The sequence below is a fragment of the Hibiscus syriacus genome, unplaced genomic scaffold (genome assembly GCF_006381635.1).
Source record: "Hibiscus syriacus cultivar Baekdansim isolate YM2019G1 unplaced genomic scaffold, ASM638163v2 tig00110812_pilon, whole genome shotgun sequence".
In the NCBI taxonomy this organism is placed as follows: Eukaryota; Viridiplantae; Streptophyta; class Magnoliopsida; order Malvales; family Malvaceae; genus Hibiscus; species Hibiscus syriacus.
In genome coordinates this window covers 99,741-108,310 of record NW_024062870.1, presented here as the reverse complement: position 1 = coordinate 108,310, position 8,570 = coordinate 99,741, and the positions used below count along the sequence as shown (strand labels likewise).

Below are 8,570 nucleotides of genomic sequence, written 5' to 3'. Positions count from 1 at the left end.
AGCTCTGATGCCAATTATTGGGGAAATCAGGTTATTTCCCACACGAACGTAGTTTCAAAATTGACCTAAAATGTTAAGATCAAAACCACCAAAGGTTGCACAGCGGATAAACCTATCAAACTATTGAATATTGAAACACAATGAAAAAGAACCGAATAAAAACAATAAAGGAGAGAACACACCAAATTTACGAGGTTCGACGAGAATATCGTCTACTCCTCGGGCACCACACCGGATGATAACTTCACTATATCGCCAATATTACAACAAATGGAATTCTTTAGAATTCCCAAAGTGGGAGAATGAAGAATACAAGAGGAAGTGATAACTTGTTTTGGGATGATTTCTAATGGAAATACTTAGGCTTATTTATAGTTGAGTTTTAAGAACAATATGTTCAAAGTTTGGCCACCTACCAAAGAATTTTCCAATGTGTACAAGTTAACCACCAAATATGAAATTCACATGTTCAAAGTTTGGCCACCAACCAAGATGAAATTTCCAACTTGCCAACTTAATTTCTAGACAAATCTAACAGAGTCCAACATGATAAGTATTTAACAAATCCCAGGAAAGATATGATCCCAAGAATGGGAGCTGGAAGATCGGCCGAGGCCGCCCGGTGCGGTGTTGACGTGCAACAACGGAGCTATCTGGTCGTGCAGTTCGAATTCAAACCCTAGATTTTCATCTGTTACAGCCGATGATTGGCCGTCGATGTTCCATTCGGGGACTGTCATCGCCACCGATGATTGATTTGCGTTCGAGTTGTCTTCATGTTTTGTTGCGTTCATAATCTCTTGTTTTGGTTCTTCTTTTGCATTCAGATCTAAATTGGTGTTTCAAAGAGCAAAAACAAGAGGAATAGTAAGCAAGAAATAAAGTCCATATTTACATTCAAATATTCATCGTATATAGATATCGATAAAAAAAATACTTTTTTTGAAAGGAGAGTTATTGATAATCGAGTTCAACGTTAACCCTAAAAATGAAGTTATGGACCCAAATTTCTAAGTTTCGTGTAAGTTTCAGTGAGCTTAAATGTGATGCATTGAATTGAAGGCTAAACTAATGATGATGATAATACTGTGATGGCAGTAGTAACTAAATGCTTAAGGAAAATGCTCCCACTACCCTATTCGTTTCCATTTCTAGATATGTTTTTGACTTGTGCTAATTGATATCTCTTATTTCTTTTATAGCCAGGTCAAGTACAAGAATGTCATTACCTTCGGATTTCATAATTGGGTAAATTACAAAATTAATACCCAGCTATTACTTTTGGTCACCTAACTATATTTGTTTCAAAATTATATCTAATACAATTTGGTTGTTCACAGATAAAAAAATCAATAAAAATAATGATATGTCACCATATGATAATTTCATGTCATCATTTAAAAAAATTAAAAATATCACGACAGAAATTATGTTACCTTTTTAACGGCGAGTGATTAAAATAAAATCAAAACGTAAGGTTACGTATAACTTTTTAAATAAGAGTTAGACGACCAAAATGGAATAAAAATGATAATTAGGATACTAAACATATAGTTTACCCAAGATTTTATCATATAAAATTCGTATTTAGGTAACCAAATATTGATAGATACGGAAGACGATACTTTAGATGGTATGGCTGACCACCAAAACTGGATACATGCAAAGAGTCTAAGCATTGAGAAAGAAAAGACTGACCTGAGGATAAACAATCGGAGCTGGAACTTGATCCAACTAAGCAACTCTGACCGCCCATAATTTCATGGCTGTCCGTCAACCCCTGAGCCTCATTCAACAAGTCCTCCAACAACCCATTCCCATTGATATTCAAACTCGAGCTATGGTGATCGCTATTGTGATCACTGCTGCCATAATTATTATCCCCCTTAGGATCTAGTGTAACTTCCGAGTTATTACCATCGTGGGCGAAAAATTGGTTTGAAGGGAGCTCGTTTTTGAACGGATAACCGAAATCGGGTGTCGACATGAACTGTGTCGAACCGAGACGGGGTTGAAGGATCCTCGATGATGAAGAAAGATCAAGTATCGTTTGATCCAAAGAAAAAGAATTCGAGTAATTGTTGATGGTTCAATGAATTATGATCGAAAGCATAAGTTTTCATCAATGATGAAAAGGGTAACATAAAGTTTTCATGGCCTCCGTCGTGTTTGAATCGCTTGTAACGAAGGGGATGTTGCAGGGAAGGCGAACTTCTTTGGAAGTAGAAATCGAGAGAGGATGGTGTAGTATTAGTAGTGTCGGATGTGAAAGAAGTTGAAAATGAAGGGGCGTGGGGAGATTGAAGTGGAGAGTTTAGAAGCAAAGGCGGTGGCGTTGAAGGGCTCGGATGAGGCGGCGGTGTCGAGGCTGGACTCGGACTATGGACAGGCGGAGGCGTTGTCGACGATTGTGGATCGTAAATGAGAAATTGCGTTGGGATGAGGCGGTGCTGATGAGATTAGGGAGCGACGCCGATGACGGTAACATCGAGCCTTGGGGAGGCTTCGTCATCGGATTTTGGAACGAGAAATAAGAGGTTGTCGACGTCGTTGAAGATGTTACCACCGGCTGCAACCGCTGTCCAGAAGAAGAATGTAATGCTTGGATTTCAGGCGGGTATAGAGGAAGACCTTGGCGTTGCCTTCTTTTCACTCTCGTGTTCCAGAAGTTCTTGATTTCATTGTCTGTTCTACCTGGAAGCTACATCATCAATGGCGGGAAAAAAATATTAATCAAATTCTAATAAAAAAAAATCAAAACCACAACGTAAAAAGAAAGAATAAAAATTACCCGAGTAGTCATACGAGCCCATTTATTCCCCATCGTGGCATGCAATTCAACGATAATTCTTTCTTCTTCAGGCCAAAAAGCTCCTTTCTTCAAGCTCGGCCTCAAATGGTTAGCCCATCGCAGCCTGCAACTCTTCCCACATCGAGCCAACCCCGTATTCTTTTGCACCGCATTCCAATTCCCTTCTCCATAAGTCCTCATGTATTCCGCCAAAATTGCATCCTCCGCCGCCGTCCACGGCCCCTTTTTCAACGTCACGCCACCATTGTTCGGCCCACCGCAACCGTTGTTTTGTGCACCGACATGATGGTCGTTGTTGTAGCCGTTGGTTCCTCCTAGCATCATCTTCTCCTCCGCTTGGGTCTCTTCTTACTCTTTCAAACCTTATTATGTAATATTCCAAATTATCCTGCACGTAAAAATAACGTTTTGCTTGACGATGTTGTAATTTTAAGCCTTTGATTTTATATATATAAAAAAACAAAATGGTTTTAATATATTTTTTTACCCTTTTACAGGGTTTGCTGGAGGGTTTATCTTTTTCCCCTTTCTTTCCCCTTCCCTTTTCTTCACAAGGAGGAAGAGGAGAAGGGGAAAATAAAGGAGAAAAAAATACTTCAAACCACGGTAACTTTATGAAGGTAAGTTTTTTTGGTTGAGAAATGATTAGAAGGAAAGGTTAAAAAAGAACAAAGAAATCAAGTCTTTGTTTTTAGAAAGGAAATTAAATTTAACTCAATTCATTGGTGCAATTATTTTTCCGTAAATTTAGAATTTGAATCTCAAAAATATTTTTATTTATATAAAAAATCATATAAAACTTATATCTTTTTTTGATTAAATGAAACTTATATCTTAAATAAAAATAACAAGGGGTTTATTTTGTATTTTTTCAGACAAATGTTATTTAGGAAGAATAAGGGAAGCCCTAAGCTCAATAGTCAATATGCCCTTAAAGTATATTAGACCCAGAATAATTCAATGGTAAACCCTAATTGGTGGTTTTCATTTCATTTTCGATTTTATATTTTTCTTGTCTAAAATTTGTTTTCTATATTTGATTGATCTGTTTACAGCTTTATTTTGTTATTAGTATGCTCTTAGGATTTTTTTTTATAATTATAAAGAAGATAGTTTGTCTATTTATTGGGCTGTACATGAAGAAATAGAAAAAAAGAAAAAACTTGCAAGCAATAACCTTCTATGGAATTTTCATTATACGATCTTATATATGGCTAGCACACGTATATGTACTTAAATATAATCCTTCCTTACCTTTCATTAATAAGAAGATAAAAGATCATCTGAGATTAAATCTAAAACCTGATTTAAATTAAATTTAAAATGATGTTTTTTCTAGATTTTTTTATCATTAATATTTGATTTATCGATGATTATTTTAGATTGAATTTTTTTCAAAAGTTAATTAAGAATACGACCCGTCCCAACTCAGTTTCGTTCATAACATTTTTTTATTAATATATTGCAAAGATTTTAGTGACAACTTTATCTTTTATAAAAGTATTATAATAATATAATACATAAATTTTTAAATATATTTAAGTAGCTAATTAAAAAGAATATAAAATTTAAGTTAGAATTAAGGTTTTTTTTCTCTAACATAAGTTTTATCTCAACATTTTTGTACTTCTCCTTTTTTTTAAAAATTTTGTTTAGTCGGTGACGACATCAATCTTAATATTGGTTGTTGATTGTCGATAATTATTGTTATTTTTGTTCCTTTTTATATTATGTCTTTTATTTTTTTTATTTTTTTCTTGAGTTTTTTTTAAAAATTTAAATAAAAATCTCTGTGTTTGTGACATTATTTTCTCTGCTTTTTTCAATTTTATATTATGTCTTTTGGTACGTTTTTCGCATACCTCGGTGGTCATGTTGGTACTCGCACAAAGATCCTTACGACATTTGTTTTCTGATTCATTTGTGGGTGATCACTTATTATCAAATCCATCTTTGGTAAAAATTTATTTGTCAATATAATTAGAATTGTGTAGCGAAGTAGTATGTCAAATTGTTTGGTTCGCTCATCACTCCTTTATCGCTTCTTAAAGCACATATACTAGGATTTTTATGAAGGTTACTGGGTTCTTTTGATGTTGGACGTCATTCTCAGTAGAATGTTTCATTTTTCTTCGTATCTTTAGGTTTAATATTTTTATTTAATGTATGAGGTTTCATGGTGACTATTATCCCCAATTTTCTTTTTGAGTGTATTTTGATTCATTAATTTCATTGTTTTTATTAATGAAATCGGTTACTTAAAAAATTTAAAAAATTATGTTAGAATTTTCACCAACAATACATACCAAATAAAGTTACTACTTGTATAAATAAAAAAACAAAAAGATGTTTTTAGAGTTTTTTCTATATAAAATTGTCCTCTTATCTTATCTTTGACAAATATATTAGACGGTTTAGCATATGCAATATCCTTTTTGTGGGTTCTTTTCCATCTATTAGTTCTCATAAGCAATTGATAGTTTATATTTTTTTAATCGAAAAATCTTGAATTAACCAAACTCTAATAAGATTAATAAATTTTAAAAGAATTTGAATGACTTTTTATTCTTAAACTATTTATAAAAAAATCATTGTAGCCTTTAAATTTTCTTTTTCACTTCTTTTAGTACTTGTATTGCAAGTTTTAAAAATTTAGTTACCAAAATGTAAGCATCCTAAAAGTTTGAGATTGTTTATGAAGATAACCGTAATTATGATATCAATAATAATAATAATAATAATAATAAACTAAGGTGAGCACGGTAAACAAGTGAAGATTTGTAATCGGATATACGATTTAGTCCTTATCTTTACCAATATTTAAAATATAAAAATAAAAGAAAAATGATAATAGAATAAATGCACAAACTAATAAATGAGTTTGTTCGTTGATATAAACGAACCAAACACTGTCATGTACATGTTTATTTATTAAATGAACATAAAAATTATGCTCACACTCTTTTATTAAACTTAATAAACAAACATTACACGACTGGTGTAACCCCCTCAGACCGATGCGGATAACCCGATTCAATCTGGAGTGTCACATTAGGGCCACAGGAGCGACCCATTGTAAAGATAGCAGAAAATTTAAAACTTTTTATCAGAACATGTATACTCATAAAATCAAAATCAGTATACAAAATTAAAACAAATTTTCAGACTTGTATAAAAATAAAATTACATGCCCCCTAATCACATGTACCATACTCTGCAAGCAACGCCGGAAGAACTTCTTTACTGATGTCGATAGATGCACTGGAACAATTCTTTTAACCTGAAAAGGTGAGTAACAGAGTGAGCTTCGGAAAGCTCAGTAATACAGAACTACCAGATGATGCTGAAGAACGTGCAGATACAGATAAACATATATTTCCTTATCGAATCAGACATCTACAAATCTTTATGTTGAGCAAATGTCCTATTGATATTTCAGGTAGTAACAGATAGTGAGCTTTCAGTTCAAATGGAAATATTTCGGATGTCTAGGTTCAAGAGATCAGAATAGGTTATCTAGTGTGTTCCGGTAAAACCAGTGAAAAGAGACTGATCTTTTTAAAATAGTAGTAGTTTAAAACATATTTTTATTCAAAACCCATATTAATCCCTTCAACCAAACACTCTATAATGTGTAGGTTCCCCATAACCATACACTCACCTACACACCAAGTAAGGACTTACCCCGAACACAAAGCAGGGGAGCCTGCAATTACGATAATGGTAACTTCTTCCAACAACACATTCCCATAAAACATTTATCAAAAACCATAGTATTCCCTCCAACCAAACACTCCATAATGTGTAGGTTCCCCAGAACCTTACACCCATCTACACTCCTATTAAATTCCATGATTCCATAAATCAGGAACAATTCATGTTTTCCAGTGAAAACATGAAACCAGATAACACATTTCAGGTAACCATAGTAAATTCCATGATTTCATAAAACATGTACAGTTCATATTTTTCGATGAAAAACTATAATCGGAGATCACATACCATGTTGTCATGGTTCATAAACCAATAAATCAATACTTTCGTTAAAACTCATTTCAAACATATAAACCCGTCATGTAGTACATATGGAACACACTAGAGGATCAAAGTATTTATCAGATATTTTTCAGAGATACTTGATAATCTTATTGGGTAGAGAAGCACGGATTTTCAGTATACCGGTACAATGACAGAATTTAGAATCATTATTGGAAGGTTCATTAACTAACGAAATCATCAGTTATTCAAAATGTGATTTAAACTGATAAGAAATAATGAAGGTTTATGACATTTACAGTCTGTGTCGATCTATCGGATTATCGAAATAACTCAAGCTGAACAATACCCATAACTAATGCATATTGACCGATTTATTCTTTGACCTTTTGCTATTCACTCTTTAATAACAACAATTAATGTACATAAATCATCTTTTGAGTCATCGCTGAATGGGTCTTCCAAGGGTCTTTATTTCATTTCCACGCTTCAACGATATCATGAAATGTTGACGTATTTGATTTTTGATTCATAACCCATAGTAATTGTACACTTTGTAAACTCATTAGAGTTTCCAGACTTATCCAAATCACTTACTTAATCCTCAGTCATTGAGGTTACTTAGTTCATTAAGCAGTCAAGTACATTCCATTTACTTTGGAGTTTTCCATAGTAATTCAGACATTTCTGAATTTCAGATACATATTGTACTTCCGTTTAGTTCAATTTGGTCTTCTTGGTTGATTTGTCTAACGAGTATCTACTTCTTAGTATCGAATGTGATTTAGCGCTGAGTTGAGTACTTCCAAAATTATCCTCGATCCAAAATTGAGGAGACGAACACACTTCAAGTGATATCTATGTCATTCAAGTACTGACATGTCATTAAGGTTGATCAACTCACTTAAGTTGTGTTCTATAACTTTTAAGGGTAGTACCACACCCATATTTACTTGGATTCCTTAATTAATCCAACACCTCTACTTAGTTTAGGTCATAAGGGTATTTTGGTCATTTTGATGCTCAATTTTATTCCATTCATTTCAGAGCTTGAGGATATCCCATCATTCCTGAGCTTGGTGATATTCTTGATCATTTCCATTACAAGGTATTATGGTCATCTTACAGATCCAATGTATTACAATCATTTTCTTCCGTCCGATCTTATTATTGAATTCAAACTTATCATTATTTCAGTCATTTCGAACAATTCTGTCAAAAGAGCATCATCGATAAATTATTCTTCATGTATTTATTCATAACCCGGAGATTTACGGATTATCAGAATTTTTTTGTATAAATGTATAACTTAACGATGAAACTAGTAATTCATCGATTTATGCATGACTTCTTGAGTACTTTTCTATACAGGGTCAATCCGGGTTATTTTTCCCTCTTAAGGGTAATTTCGTAATTTCTTAACCATATAATTTCGATATTAAAACTCCTAACAAAGATGATTATAATTCAGAGATTCTAGGGTTTATCTCTTTTCCGGATAATCTTTAAACTTTAAAATATTCCTTATCAAACTTCTAATATCTTGTACAAGCCATCTTGGGTTTAGAAATAAGTTATCCAAATTTCCTAAGCAAAACTAGTATTTTTCATACACATCAGTAGTTTCATCAGTTAAATATGTCTTTCCAGAGTTATTAACCAACTTCTAGGGCTATTCTTGTCATTTTACAGCATAAGGGTATTTTCGTAATTTTACTCTACCGGAATATTCTAATAAATTTCTCATCGAAGTACCTTTAAC

The 8,570-nt window shown here is 33.0% G+C and overlaps 1 pseudogene; it reads right to left on the bottom strand.

The window, feature by feature from the left end:
• Nucleotides 1-557: 557 nt before the first annotated feature.
• Nucleotides 558-3,136, bottom strand: LOC120141639 (annotated as a pseudogene).
• Nucleotides 3,137-8,570: the final 5,434 nt, after the last annotated feature.